A 15,365-nucleotide genomic window follows, 5' to 3' on the forward strand; every position below is an offset into this window, starting at 1 on the left:
AAATATTATATCTGATCAATTTCTGTGTCTATTTTTTGTGTAGAGCATATTAGTACAGTTGTATGAGCACAAAATTGTAAACAACCTGCATGTATTAGGGAAATGGGCTTAATTTGTATTGTATTGTTATACAGCATATAGGAGAAAAATAATTGGGATTGCTGGTTGAAAGATGTTATGCATTGCTAAGCATAAATGCAGGTCCCTAACCATGTTAAAAGCCCTAAATTGATTGTTCTTAACATGGCTGTCAACTTGACATGAAAAATGGTCTCCAATTTGGAGGAGATAAAGCAAAAAGCATGAGTGACTTGCTATTCTCAGTGAAAGTACAAATGTATCATATTGTTCTAGATGAGAAATAAATAAATAAATGTTTCCTTTTAATATGCTTTTTTTTTTAGATGGAGTCTTGCTCTGTCACTTAGGCTAGAGTGCAGTGGCTTGATCTCAACTCACTGCAAACTCTGCATCCCAGCTTCAAGTGATTCTCCCTTCTCAGCCTCCTGAGTAGCTGGGATTACAGGCGCATGCCACCACACCTAGCTAACTTTTTTCTATTTTTGCTAGAGATGGGTTGTCACCATGTTGGCCAGGCTGGCCTTGAACACCTGACCTCAAGTGATACACCCATCTCAACCTCCCAAATTTCTTGGATTACAGGCATGAACTACAGCTCCTGGCTTAATATACTTTATCTTAAAATATGATTCTTTCATACTTCATGCAAGATGTTTGTGGTAATATGCACACACATACACACATGTCACAAAATGAAAGATTCTTTGACAAAAGAAATGGCTATGGTACAAATATACAATAAGTATTCTACACTGTAAAGTGGGAAGTCAATTTTTATGTACATTTTGCCAACTAAACCTTTGTGAAATAAGAATTACAGAGAGAAGTTCACTGTATACTATAGTGAAAAATATATAGTCATATTTAGTATAGTTATCATTTTGAAAATCCTTTGGCTTTTTTGAAGCACTTGAGCAACAAATGACTCTTAAAATCTTATACAACAAACAATATTATCTCCTACATTTTTGCTTCTACATTTACACTTCTCAATAATATTTAATATTGTGCACCGTTTTGAAGATTTTTACCTGTAGCCCAAAAAGCCACTTTTTTGAATTTATAACATTTTAAAATAAAATGCATAAAACACTATTTTCAACAAGTTTATATGATAGGTATTACATATGAATTATATTGAGATCTATGCAAATATATTGGAATAATTATTTCCACTATATATTTATATGTACTAGTATTTTTTTAAGTTTTGTAATAAAATGGAAAATGTTCTTCGTTATGGCAATGTTATTTTATAGATGTAACTACATGTTTACAAAGCAAAAAAGGTGAGCTATGGTAAAAACTTATTTTACATAACATTTGAAGTTTTGATAACAATAGATTTCAAATAAAAACCAAGAATATACTTTATTTAATGTCTTGAAGAATTTTTAGTACTTTTAGTTTTATTGTAGAGACAGATTTTGTTACTAGTTTTACTAAGAACAATGTGTTCTTAATGAAGAGGCTCCCCGTATTAAAACTGTTCCCTAGGAATATTTTAGAATATTTTAGAAAATTAAATTTTACTTCTATGCCATTAAGGTACAGATACAGCCTCACATTTAAAAATTCCAAATATGTGAAAATCTTCTGTATAAATTTAGAATATTAAATATAACTTAATACAAAGTTTAATCATTCGTTGTACTTATCTTTTAAAAGGATGATTCAGCTGACAGAGTTCCTTTTTAAAAAAAATAAAATTTTAATTTATACAAACTTTTAAAAAGTAGGCCTGTTAAGAAATGGGAAGTACACCTGAGTCAACAATAAATTAAATTACTGTTTTAAGCACTTAATCATATCCCAGAGGCCTGAAACTACTAATGCTGTTTTCACAAAAAATCTAATATATTCTAAAGAGAGTAGTTTCTTCACTATGAATCTCAAATTCATTTTGTATAATTATCCCATTGATATTTGACAGTGTGTTTGGAGATATATTTATATTTGAATGTCTTTCTCTTTTATTCATTATGAGCCTTTTGAAGGTAAAATATATACCTTCTTTATGTTGTAAAAGATAAGATTGATCTCCACGGCATTATTGAATTGTTGATAATAATGTTAAACACATCCACCTATATACCTCCAAGAATGATTTGGCGATTAATGAGGTATATTTAAATCATTTGAGATTCAGAAACATAAGACTTCATACTATTATTTTTTTAATCCAGGCATTCTAATGTAGCCTCATAAGCATTTTACAAGATTTATTGGCCAAGAAAACTGCCTGAGTAAAATATAAAGAACATTTCAATATTTCAAATATTGAGCATACTCAGAAACCTTCTTTGAATCTAGGTTCACAAAAGTAATAGACGCACGGAGATAATTATATTGTAGGAAGCCCTCATTTTAGAGATGAAGAAACAAAACAAAAAAGGAAAGTGTCTTACTCAAGGTTGATAGCAAGTTTATCAGTTATTCCTTCCCCTTCCATAAGATCAAGCAGGCAGACTCCTCTGCTTTTTACATTTTCCTCAATTGACAAGGTCTATTCACTGTTGAAAATCTCTTGTGTTAAAACAATCTTTGCAATTCCTTTTTATTTGCCACTCAATTGATTGCCTTTAATTAACCCACTGCCTTATCAGAGAGAGGTGTGAAAATTGCTCTTTGCTCTTCTCAGCTTCTGTCAGGTCACTGAGCAGCGTCTTGTCTGGTTGGCACTGCAGTGCACACTGAAAATGCCCATCACTAAAATTTCTCTTACTTGCTGAACTAAAACCCCCAACAACTGACAGTATTTTGCCTCTCTAAGGTCTCCCTTATTTCATTATTTAACTCTATTTTTGCTTGGCGTGAACTTGTTCTTCATCCAGATTAAATGGTGGTCTTGAAAGAAGGGGTCTACATCCAATGGAAAGTGTGACAAAATTCACTAAGTTATTGGAATAACATGTTATAATTCTATTTATATTTATTAAAATTTAGAAAGAAACAAGATTTTACTAATGTGTTGTAAATGGATTGACCCTTACATCTACATTAATCCATGTATGAGGTAGTCAGTTTTTATTCACAATTTAGAAAATATACAGAGGAAAGAATAGGATTTGAACAAAAGGGATGAAAAATTGCATTCTCATTCATATGTAGCTTTCAGCATATTGCAAGTTAACCATTTAAGTGAATATGATTTATCCTAGTGGAGTATTTAAAATATTTAATACTGAAGTAGGGAGTGAGCAAGAAAATTGTCTATTTTTTGTTGGTTGGTTGCTTGTTTTGCTGGTCAGAGACATTGTTTATCTCATATGTAAGTACTTAAAAAGATATAGTCTATTTATTTTATTTTATTTTTTTTGAGATGGAGTCTTGCTCTGTCACACAGTTGGAGTGCAGAGGCACAATCTCTGTTCACTGCAACCGCTGCCTCCTGGGTTCAAGCAATTCTCCTGCCTCAGCCTCCCGAGTAGCTGGGTTACAGATGCGTGCTACCACACCCAGATAATTTTTAGTAGAGATGGGGTTTTACCATATTGGCCAGGCTGGTCTTAAACTCCTAACCTCGTGATTTGCCCACCTTGGCCTCCCAAAGTGCTAGGATTACAGGCGTGAGCCACCACACCCTGCCAAAAAGATATAGTCTAAAATAAACACGAGTTCCATCAACTTCTGTGCCCAGGGAGATGCAGCATGTACACATTTTTCTATTCCTTCCACAAAGTATAACTAAAACTGTGGACATTATATTTAAAAAAGAAAAGAAAAGAGGTGTCTGAAAAGTTAAAAGAAGAAAGACTAGCTAGGGACATCAGGACCCAGATTGTTGCCTCTCCAGAGGCAATTGCCAGGCAAGATAATGTTGATTTTCCTCAGAAGCCACCCTCAACACCCCTGTTTGCTTCTAGACCTGTAACTAAATTCCTGGCAGGCCCCTAGAACTGAGGTTCAGAGTGACTATGTGACCCATGAGGAGATGCACTAAACTTGAAAAAAACTGCTGGAGTTTTATAATTTATATAAACAGAAATCTGGAGAACAGGCATGGGAATAGACATTAAGGGTATGGGATAATTGTGGAAGTAACATAGAGTTGGGTCAGGCTGAATTTATTGATTTGGGCCCACTAAGTAGGGATTCTGCATTTAATGTTGTAGCTCGGGGAGTTAAAAAAATTCTAATAGTTTATTTACTTGGTTAGCTGAAATATGGAATTAAAGATGGCCCACTGTGAATGAGCTGGAAATGCCTGGTCTCTCCTGATTTAATGTAGAGGAAGGGATTCTAAGGCTTAGGGAGATTGCGATGCTGGAGTGGATTAGTCACTTTATACCTATTTATTCTAGCTGGGAGGTTCTAGAAGATATACCCTTGACCAATGCTTTGCAAACCTGAATTTTTGAAGAACACTATAATTGCTCTTCTCTGTGTGTCAGATCTAACAGTAGGTACCACAGTCATTCAATTAAAAAATGTAAATGCAATGGGAATAATTGGATCTCAAGGTGGCAGGGGCCAAGTGGGAGCACTAAATGATCAAAGGCAAGGTGGGCGTAGCTACCGTAATGGACAGCAAAGGCAAAGCAGCAATTAGAATAGTCTGACTCATGTGGAGCTCTGGCGTTGGCTAATCACATTGTTTCTAGAAGTGAAATTGATAGGAAGCCTACTGCATTCCTACTTAATTTATATGAGCAGAAAACTTCCAGGTTGAATGGACAAAAGACTAATTTGAATTATAAAAACAGAATCACAGTCCCTCAATCAATTTCCAGACTTGAGCCAGTTTACAGACCCAGAACCCCTTGAAGGAAGGAGAGGCTGGGTCCCTTGTGGAAGGACCCCACTAAACTACTGAGAAACTATGCTGTTAATCTTTCTCCCATTCTTCCCCAAGGAGATCTCTGGCCCTTTACCAGGGTAACTGTACATTGGGGAAAGGGAAATTATCAGACATTTCAGAGACTATTGGACACTAGCTCTGAGCTGACATTGATTCCAGGGGACCCAAAACATCATTGTGGTCCTTCAGTTAAAGTAGGTTAGGGAGGTCAGGTAATAGAGTTTTAGTTCAGGGCCAACTTACAGTGGGTCCCTGGACTCATGCTCTTGTCATTTCCCCAGTGCCGGAATGCATAATGGGCATAGACATACTTAGCAGCTGACAGAACCTCCACATTGGCTCCTTGAGTGGTAGAGTGAGGGATATTATGGTGGGAAAGGCCAAATGGAAGCCATTAGAGCTGCCTCTACCCAGAAAAAGGGTAAATCGAAAACAATGTTGCATCCCTGGAGGGATTGTGGAGATTGGTGCCACCAGCAAGATCTTGGATGACGCAGGGGTGGTGATTCCCACCACATCCTCATTTAACTCTTCCTTCTGGGCTGTGCAGAAGACACCTGGCTCTTGAAGAATGACAGTGGATTATCATAAGCTTAACCAAGTGGTGACTCCAATTACAGGTGATGTACCAGATGTGGTTTCATTGCTTGAGCAAATTAACACATCTCCTCATACCTGGTATGCAGCCATTGACTTGACAAGTGCCTTTTTCTTTATTCCTGTCCATAAGGCCCACAGAAACAATTTACCTTCAGCTGGCAAGGCTAGCAATATATCTTTACTGTGCTACCTTAGGGGTATATCAACTCTTCTACTTTGTGTCATAATCTTTTTGAGACAGACTCTGATTGCTTTTTACTTCTGCAAGATATCACACTGGTCCATTACATTGATGACATTATGCTGATTGGATCCAGTGAGCAAGAAGTAGCAACACATTAAACTTATTGGTGAGACATTTGCTGGCCATAGGATGGGAAATAAATCTCACTAAAATTCAGGAAACTTCTCTCGGTAAAATTTCTAGGAGTCCAGGGATGTGGAGCCTTAGAGATATTCCTTCTAAGGTGAAAGATAAGTTGCTGCATTTCAACCTTCCTTCAGCCAAGAAAGAGGCACAGCGCTTAGTGGGCCTATTTGGATTTTGGAGGCAATGCATTCTTCATTTGGGTGTGTTACTTTTTCCCATTTATCAAGTGACCTGAAAGGGTGCTGGTTTTGAGTGGGGTCCAGAACAGGAGAAGGCTCTGCAATAGGTCCAGGCTGCTGTGCAAGCTGCTCTGCCACTTGGGCCATATGACCCAGCAGATCCAATAGTGCTTGTGGTGTCAATGGCAGATAAGGATGCTGTTTGGATCCTTTGGCAGGAATCCCATAGGTGAATCCCAGCAGAAGCCACTGGGATTTTGGAGAAAGGCCCTGCTATCTTCTGCAGATAACTACTCTCCTTTTGAGAGACAGCTGTTGGCCTATTACTGGGCTTCAGTGAAAACTGAACATTTGACTATGGGTCATCAAGTCACCATGTGATCTGAACTGCCTATCATGAACCAAGTGCTTTCTGACCCATCTAGCCACACAGTGGGTCGTGCACAACAGTATTCCATCTTCAAAGGGAAGTGGTATATATGTGATCAGGCTCAAGCAGGTCCTGAAGGCAAAGTAAGTTACATGAGGAAGTGGTTCAAAGGCCTATGGTCTCTACTTCTGCCACCCACCCTTCTCTCCCCCAGCCTGCACCTATGGCCTCATGAGGAGTTCCCTGTTATCAGTTGAAGAGGAAGAGAAGACTAGGGCCTGGTTCACAGATGGTTCTGCATGATATGCAGGCACCACCTGAAATTGGACAGATGCAGCACTGCAGCCCCTTTCTAGGACATCCCTGAGGACAACAGTGAAGGGAAATTTTCCCAGAATTTCTAGCAGTGCATCTGGTTGTGCACTTTGTATGGAAGGAGAAATGGCCAGATGTGTGATTATATACTGATTCATGGGCTATAGCCAATGGTTTGGCTGGATGGTCAGGGACTTGGAAGAAGAATGATTGAAAAATTGGTGACAAAGAAATCTGGGGAAGAGGTATGTGGATGTACCTCTCTGATTGGTCAAAAAACTGTGAAGATATTGTATTTCATGTGAGTGCTCACCAAAGGGGGACCTCAGCAGAGGAGGATTTTAATAATCAAATGAATAGGATGACCCATTCTGTGGATGCCTCTCAAACTCTTTCCCCAGCCACCCCATCTTTGTTCAATGATCCCTTGAACAAAGTGGCCATGGCAGCAGGGATGGAGGTTACACATGGGCTCAGCAAGCGGGACTTCCACTCACCAAGGCTGACCTGTCTATGGCCACTGCTGAGTGCCCAATTTGCCAGCAGCAGAGATCAACAGTGAGCCCTCGACATGGCACCATTCCTTGGGGTGATCAGGCAGCTACCTGGTGGCAGATTGATTATATTAGACTTCTTCCATCATGGAAAGGACAGAGGTTTGTCCTCACTACAATAAACACTGCAGCTATGGGTTTGCCTAGGCTGCATGCAATGCTTCTGCCAAGACTACCATCTGTGGACTCAAAGAATGCCTTATCCACTATCATGGTATTCCACACAGCATTGCCTCTGACAAAGGCACTCACTTTGTGGCTAAAGAAGTGTAGCAGTGAGCTCAGGCTACTGTAATTCACTTGTCTTATCATGTTCCCTATCATCCTGAAGGAGCTGGATTGATAGAATGGTGGATTGGCCTTTTTGTTTGTTTGTTTTGTTGTTGTTGTTGTTGTTGTTTTGAGACAGAGTCTTGCTTTGTTGCCCAGGCTGGAGTGCAGTGGCGTGATCTCGGCTCACTGCAACCTCCACCTCCTGGGTTCAAGCGGTTCTCCTGTCTCAGCCTCCCAAATAGCTGGGATTACAGGTGTGTGCCACCAGGTGTGGCTAATTTTTGCCTGTCTGATTTTTGTATTTTTAGTAGAGACAGGGTTTCGCCATGTTGGCCAGCTGGTCTTGAACTGCTGACCTCGGGTGATCTGCCTGCTTCAGCCTCCCAAAGTGCCAGGATTACAAGTGTGAGCCACTGTACCCGGCCTGGAATGGCCTTTTGAAGTCACAATTACAGCGCCAACTAGGTGACAATACTCTGCAGGGCTGGGGCAAAGTTCTCCAGAGGGCTGTGTATGCTCTGAATCAGCCTCCAATACATGATACTGTTTCTCCCATAGCCAGGATTTACGGGTCCAGTAATCAAGGGGTGGAAGTGGAAGCGGCACCACTCACTATCACCCCTAGTGATCTACTAGCAAAATTTTTGCTTCCTGTTCCCATGACATTACATTCTGCTGGCTTAGAGGTCTTAGTTCCAGAGGGAGGAGTGCTGCCACCAGGAGACACAACAACAATTCCATAAAACTAGAAGTTAAGATTGCCATCTAGACACTTTGGGCTCCTCCTACCTTTAAGTCAACAGGCTAAGAAGAGTGTTACAGTGTTGGCTGGGGTGATTGACCCAGACTATCAAGATGAAATTAGTCTACTACTCCACAACGGAGGTAAGGAAGAGTACGCATGTAATACAGGAGATCCATTAGGGTGTGTCTTAGTATTACCATGTCCTATGATTAAAGTCAATGGGAAACTACAACAGCCCAATCCAGGCAGGACTACAAATGGCCCAGACCCTTGAGGAATGAAAGTTTGGGTCTCTCCAACAGGAAAAACAAAAAAAAACAAAAAAAAACACAACCTGCTGAGGTGCTTGCTGAAGGCAAAGGGCATACACAATGGTTAGTAGAAGAAGGTAGTCATCAATACCAGTTATGACCACATGACCAGTTGCAGAAATGAGGACTGCAATTGTCTTTAGTATTTCCTCCTTCTTTTGTTAAAAACATGTTTGTGCATGTATACACTTGTACTAAGAAAGTATATTTATTTTATTTCCTTTTTCCTTTATCATGTGACATAAGATTTGTCGACTTCATATCATGATTTAAGTATTGTTACCTTTATGTAATACCATTTGGATCAGGGATTGGTGCACTTCCAGTTGTATAAATGATAACTTTATTGTCTTAGGCATAATTATGACTTTATTATTGTTCTTATTTGAAAATTATGTACTATCTTAGGAGATGTGTGTGAGTTCAAGTTGACAAGGGGGGGAATTGTGATGGTTAATACTGTGTGTCAACTTGATTGAAGAAAGCAAAATATTGATCCTGGATGTGTCTGTGAGAGTGTTGCCAAAGGAGGTTAACATTTGAGTCAGTAGGCTGGAGAAGGAAGACCTACGCATAATCTGGGTAGGCACCATCTTATCAGCTGCGAGTGTATGTAAAGCAGGCAGAAAAATGTGAAAAGACAGCACTGGCTTAGCCTTTCAGCCTACATCTTTCTCCCATGCTGGATGCTTCCTTCCCTTGAACATCAGACTTGAAGTTCTTCAGGTTTCAGACTTGGACTGGCTTCCTTGCTCCTCAACTTGTGGACAGCCTATTGTGGGACCTTGTGGGTGTGTGAATTAATACTACTTAATAAACTCCCCTTTATGAAATCTATCCTATTAGCTCTGTACTTCTAGAGAATCCTAACAAATACAGGGGTAAAAAGCCCAGAGACAAGAAAAAGGGCAGTCTAGCAAGACGGAATACTTTTAGACAATAACTCCTCTACTCCATGCAAATACCACAGAGAAAACAGTGTCCAGCTCTCACTCACACCAGCAATGGTCAAGCAGTGAGCTCATGCTTTCATACTTGTTAGGCTGTTATGTGGCACCAGGGTGGTAGCAGGGAAGACCAAGTGGGAGCCTGAGACATTTTTCCCAGCTGGGAGGTTATGAAGACACCCACTACTTTCTCTTTTACCTCTACTATGTTGGTGGAGACTGCTGAGGAGCCAGGACAACAAATACACTCAGAGTTAACTGAAGTGGTACCTTATAGACAAAATAGAGATTAAGTACTTTCACCACTATCCAATAGTAAAGAGGCCACTCTCCATCTGGCATCAGTGGAGGTCACATAAGTAAGGAGGCACTTTTACCTCTCCCAGCCATGGTGGTGCCAGCAGAGTTCCACAGAGGAGCTGCAACTCTCTCATCACTACCAAGCAGGAACAAGGAGCCCCTCATCACCTGATCTTAGTGGAGGTCAAGTGGGGAAACAGGACTTCTGCCACCACCTAGAAATCACAAGACACCTCCAACACTGGAGTGTTGTCAGAGACAGTTTTAAATAAGGCCCATATTCATATCACATAATACCCAAAATGTCCAGGTTTCAATAAAAAGTCTCACATCATTCCAAGCACCAGGAAAACCTCAGTCTGAATAAAAAATAGATAATCATCAAACTCCTACAATGAGATGACAGAGATAATTATTTGACGAATTTTTAAAAGCAATCATCTTAAAAATGTTTTCGTGAGTTTTACAAACATATTTGAAACAAAAATTAGAAAGCCTGAACAAAGAAATATAAAATATAAATGATAGACAAATGGACATTATCAAAGTAAAAAATACAATTATGGAAATAGGTGATTCAATGAATGGGCTAAACAGCAGAATAACAGAATGGGCAGAGAAGAGAGTCATTGAAATTGAAAATTGAATAATGGAAATTATACAATATGAACAACAGAAAGAAAATAGTACTTCTCTTAATAGTATTTCCGTTCCTTTAGAAAATAGTATTCTAGGTCAGGCCTGATGCCTCATGTCTATAGTCCTAGCACTTTGGGAGGCCGAGGCAGGTAGATCACTTGAGGTCAGGAGTTTGAGACCAGCCTGGCCAACACGGTGAAACCCCATCTCTACCAAAAAAATACAAAAATTAGCCAGGCATGGTGGCACACACCTGTAATCCTAGCTACTCTGGTGGCTGAGGCAGGAGACTCACTTAAATCCAGGAGGCAGAGGCTACAGTGAGCCAAGATTGTACCACTGCACTTCAGAAAAAAAAGAAAGAGAAAAAAAGAAAGAATGAAGGAAGGAAAGAAAGAAAGAAAGAAAGAAAGAAAGAAAAAGAAAGAAAGAAAGAAAGAAAGAAAGAAAGAAAGAAAGAAAGAAAGAAAGAAAGAAAGAGTTGTGTGATTATGTTAAATTACATTATGAACCAGACACTGTTTTAAGCACTTGGACCCAGTGACAAATAAGACATGCTACCTGCCCCCAAGAATAATAAACAGCAATCAAGATTTTTCTAGAATTATATAAGTTATGTAACAGAGCACAGAGGTTGAGAAGGGAGAGAGAGAAAGAAGTAGAGGAGGGGTTGCTGAGAAAGGGGAGAGAATATGGAAAGAATGGAGAATAAGGAGAGGGAACATTCTTCACACTTACATTGAAAATCAGGTCAGTACAGACTGTGGATCTGAGCAGAGGACAGCTAGGGCTTAAGGAGTTTGGGTGGCTTTCAGAACATCTAGTAGGAATTATATAGTAAGTACTATGCTTTGAGACTAATTAAATATTTTGTTACTCATTAAACTTCCTCTCATGCCTAGAATTAATATCTTTTTCTGGTTCTGTAAGTGCAGAATTTTATAAATATACATGTTCTATTTTTATATATAATACAGTATACATGCATATATGTGAATATATGTGTGTGTATGTATGTGTAATTTCACTATTCTTCTTAAAGAAGAAAGGTTTCCATCTTTCTTATTTATCTATTTGTTGTTTATTTATCTATTTGTTATCTGTGTGGACTTGAGGATTCTGTGTGATCTGGCCAATTTTAACCAGCTGATAAAATTTATCACCAATAAGCAACAAACATAATATAACAAAAGAACAGAATATCACTTATGTAGCATTCTAAACAAAAATAACTGGTTCTATTTTGTTTCCAAAAAAGTCAAAGGTATGAAATATGAAGTAAGATTAAAGGAATTATTCTAGGGAAAACAAAGAAGATTGAACAAAAATGAAAACTAAATGCAGTAATAATCCTGGATCGCCTGTGGAAGGAATACAAACCCAAGGAGGAGTAAAGCTTTCTGGCCTTGGAAATTAGAAACTTATGGTGGAAATTAACGTTGTAAAGAACTGCAGAGAAAATCAGCAGCTGAAAAGAAGCCAGCAGAAAACTACCTACCAAAGAGGAAAACAAATCTGTTGCTTAAACTTTTCTATATTTCTATATTTCATAACAAATTTCAAATATTAAGAGTACTTTTCCCAGAGCGTCCAAAAGTAGCCACTCTGTCACTCACTCTCATCATCATAATTTAATTATCTACGAATCCCTTGACATGATATATATTTATTTTTATCCTTTATATGATCAGAGAACTTTGGTTTACTTCTAGATCTTTAAGGTTTAATAGATTGTTTAGCACAATAAAGGTCCTCTATGTAAATAAATTACCCCTTTCTAGCATTGAGGTAAAGACAATTTGTTTCATGTCTACTGCCCTCTCACATTTTCCTCTAGTCACTATTTGTTTCACCGAGAAACATTTTTTAGGGAGGACCAGTTATTCCACATATTTTCTATGTTTACACAGAGAACTGTACAGTAACAGTTAATGCCTCTTTCATCAAAAGCTTACTCTCTCACCCCCAGGGAAGAAGTCTTCTCTGACTGGTAAATTTGGAAAAGAAAGTGAGCACACATGACTCAGCTACTCCTGGACTTCCTGGAAGGATCTGCCTCTCTCTAGATTGGATTAATGCTTACGTGATACTTCATGATATAATATCAGCCACGTTTTCTAACTCTGCCAGTGACTCACTTATTTGCTGTGTCTCATTAGAGGTGTAGTAGCCCATATTGCCATAGTAGCCCATATTGCCAAAGAGCTTATTAGCAATAGAGTTAAGATTCTGAACCACATATGCTTAATTCCTGTGTTTATGTCTCAGTTAGCTCTGGAGTCAAATGGGAAGAGATAGGCTATTTATTTGATCCCTTAAAACTGTCACAACTAGAAATCTTAAGAAACCAACATTTGTAGATACTGCCTTTTTTTTCCCCGTAAAGATTGAAGATGTGACAAGTTGTTCTTCCCTGCAGAAATATAGCCTTTTATTTCTCTTGCCATCAGGAAAATGCACAAGGATTGTATATTAGTCCATTTTCACGCTGCTGATAAAGACATACCAGAGACTGGGAAGAAAAATAGGTTTAATGGGCTCACAGTTCCACATGGCTGGGGAGGCCTCACAATTATGGTGGAAGGCAAAAGGCTCTTCTTACATGGTGGTGGCAAGAGAGAATGAGAATGAGAGAGAAGGAAAAGCTGAAACCCCTTATACAACCATCAGATCTCATAAGACTTATTCACTACCACAAGAACAGTATGGGAGAAACCGCCCCCATGATTCAATTTTCTCCCACCAGGTCCCTTCCCACAACAGATGGGAATTATGGGAGTACAATTCGAGATGACATTTGGGTGGGGACACAGAGCCAAATCATATCAGATTGCATGAGAGAAAATTTAAAAGCATATATACATCAGGAATATCTTAGGACTAAAAAGAAATCATAAAAATATAAACCCACTCACAGTTAGGGCACAATAAGTCCCCAGTTTGTTAATTTCTTTTTGAGGGTATCTTTTCTCTAAGAAAATAAATTTAAAAATGAATGAAGAACATTACCAATCTCAAATCATCCCCAGCTATAATGTCCTTATTTAGGCATTTGATCATGTATTTCCACTATTACACATAGCACTTTCAAAAATACATGTTGAAAAATATTTAGAAGAAAAATATTTAAAAGAACTAATTATCAGAGAAATGCAAATTAAAACTACAATGAGATACCACCTTACTCCTCCAAGAATTGCCATAATTAAGTCAAAAAATAATAGATGTCGGTGTGGATGTGGTGAAAAGGGAACACTTTCATATGTAGGTGGGAATGTAAACTAGTATTACTTTTGCACCAACCTAATACAACCATGTGGAAAACAGTATGGAGATTCCTTAAACAACTAAAAGAAGAACTACTCTTTCATCCAGCAATCCCACTAATGGGTATCTGCCTAGAGGAAAAGAAGTCATTATATGAAGAAGACACATGCACACAAATGTTTACAGCAGCACAATTAGCAATTGTCAAAATATGAAACCAACCTGAGTGCCCAACAACCAATCAGTGGATAAAGAAAATGTGGTATATATACACCATGGAATACAACTCAGCCATAAAAAGGAACAAAATAATGTCATTCACAGAAACCTGGATGGAGTTGGAGACCATTATTCTAAGTAAGGTAACTCAAGAATGGAAAACCAAATATGTTATGTTCTTACTTATATGTGGGGGCTAAGCTATGAGGATGCAAAGGCATATGAATAATACAATGGATTTTGTGGTGAAAGGTTAGGAGGGGGCTGAGGAATAAAGGACCAAATATTGGGTACAGTGTACACTGCTCGGGCAATAGTTGCAACAAAATCTCAGAAATCATGACTAAATAACTAATCCATGTAACCGAAAACCACCTATACCCCCAAAACTATTTAAATAAAGTAAAAAAATTTTAAAAAAACAAGACAAAAAAGCAATTTGGAGGGAAGGGATGTAAAAATATCAGACTTACCTCAATGTTCCATACCTCTGTTTAGCTCATATGGTCCAAACAACAGAATGAGAATTTTCTCTTTTCCTTCTTTTCTAAACCAGAGACTTTGCTAGTTTTTAAAAATTGTATGTAGAGTATATTAATAATACTTTTGCCTTTTTAAACCAGTTGCTGAATGATAAGCAATAATGGAAGGAGACTTTGAAAATCACCCTAGAGTGTCAATGAAAATCATCTGTAGTTGATGGTATCTAAAAGCAATAAGACACTTCTGAAGTGGCCTTGTGACATCTCTGAATATAGAAGTTGAATAAAATAAGTTTGCAAGCACATTCTGTAAGGTGAGAGCACTTTAAAAATAGTTTTAAAAAATTATATTACTGAAAAAGTAAGGAGGTAAAATATTTGGGGAGTCAATGTCCAGTACATGACATAGTGGTTATTGGTGGCTTATATCATACTACATTGTGATATCAAAACAAAGGAACAAAAAGTAAACTTAATTTTTTTAACATTTCTTAACCACCAAAAACAGAATATCAGCAAATTTTCATAAACTCTCCAATTAAACGAAGTTTAATCCTCATACTACAGATTATTTTTATATCCAATATTGCTAGGCAAATTTGTAATTTATTTATCAGATCAAAAAGTTTATAGTCTGCTCTGTATAAAACAACCTAGTTCTTCATGAATGCTTTTTATTTTGTGTCAGAATTCTGTTAATGTACTTTTATATGTCATTTTTTATCATTAAAATACTTTTGCATTGTTTTTGCAAAAAAAAATTGTTTCTCAAATTGCTTTCTGAGTGTTATTTCCAGTTCATGCTAATGTGCACAGCCTACGAAGGACAGGCAAAATGACAAGTGATGACGCTGCAGCTGCTAAAAGGGTACTTGTACTAAGAAAATATTTTTATCACATAATTATCCACTG

This window comes from Symphalangus syndactylus, chromosome 13 (assembly GCF_028878055.3).
Source record: "Symphalangus syndactylus isolate Jambi chromosome 13, NHGRI_mSymSyn1-v2.1_pri, whole genome shotgun sequence".
Lineage (NCBI taxonomy): Eukaryota > Metazoa > Chordata > Mammalia > Primates > Hylobatidae > Symphalangus > Symphalangus syndactylus.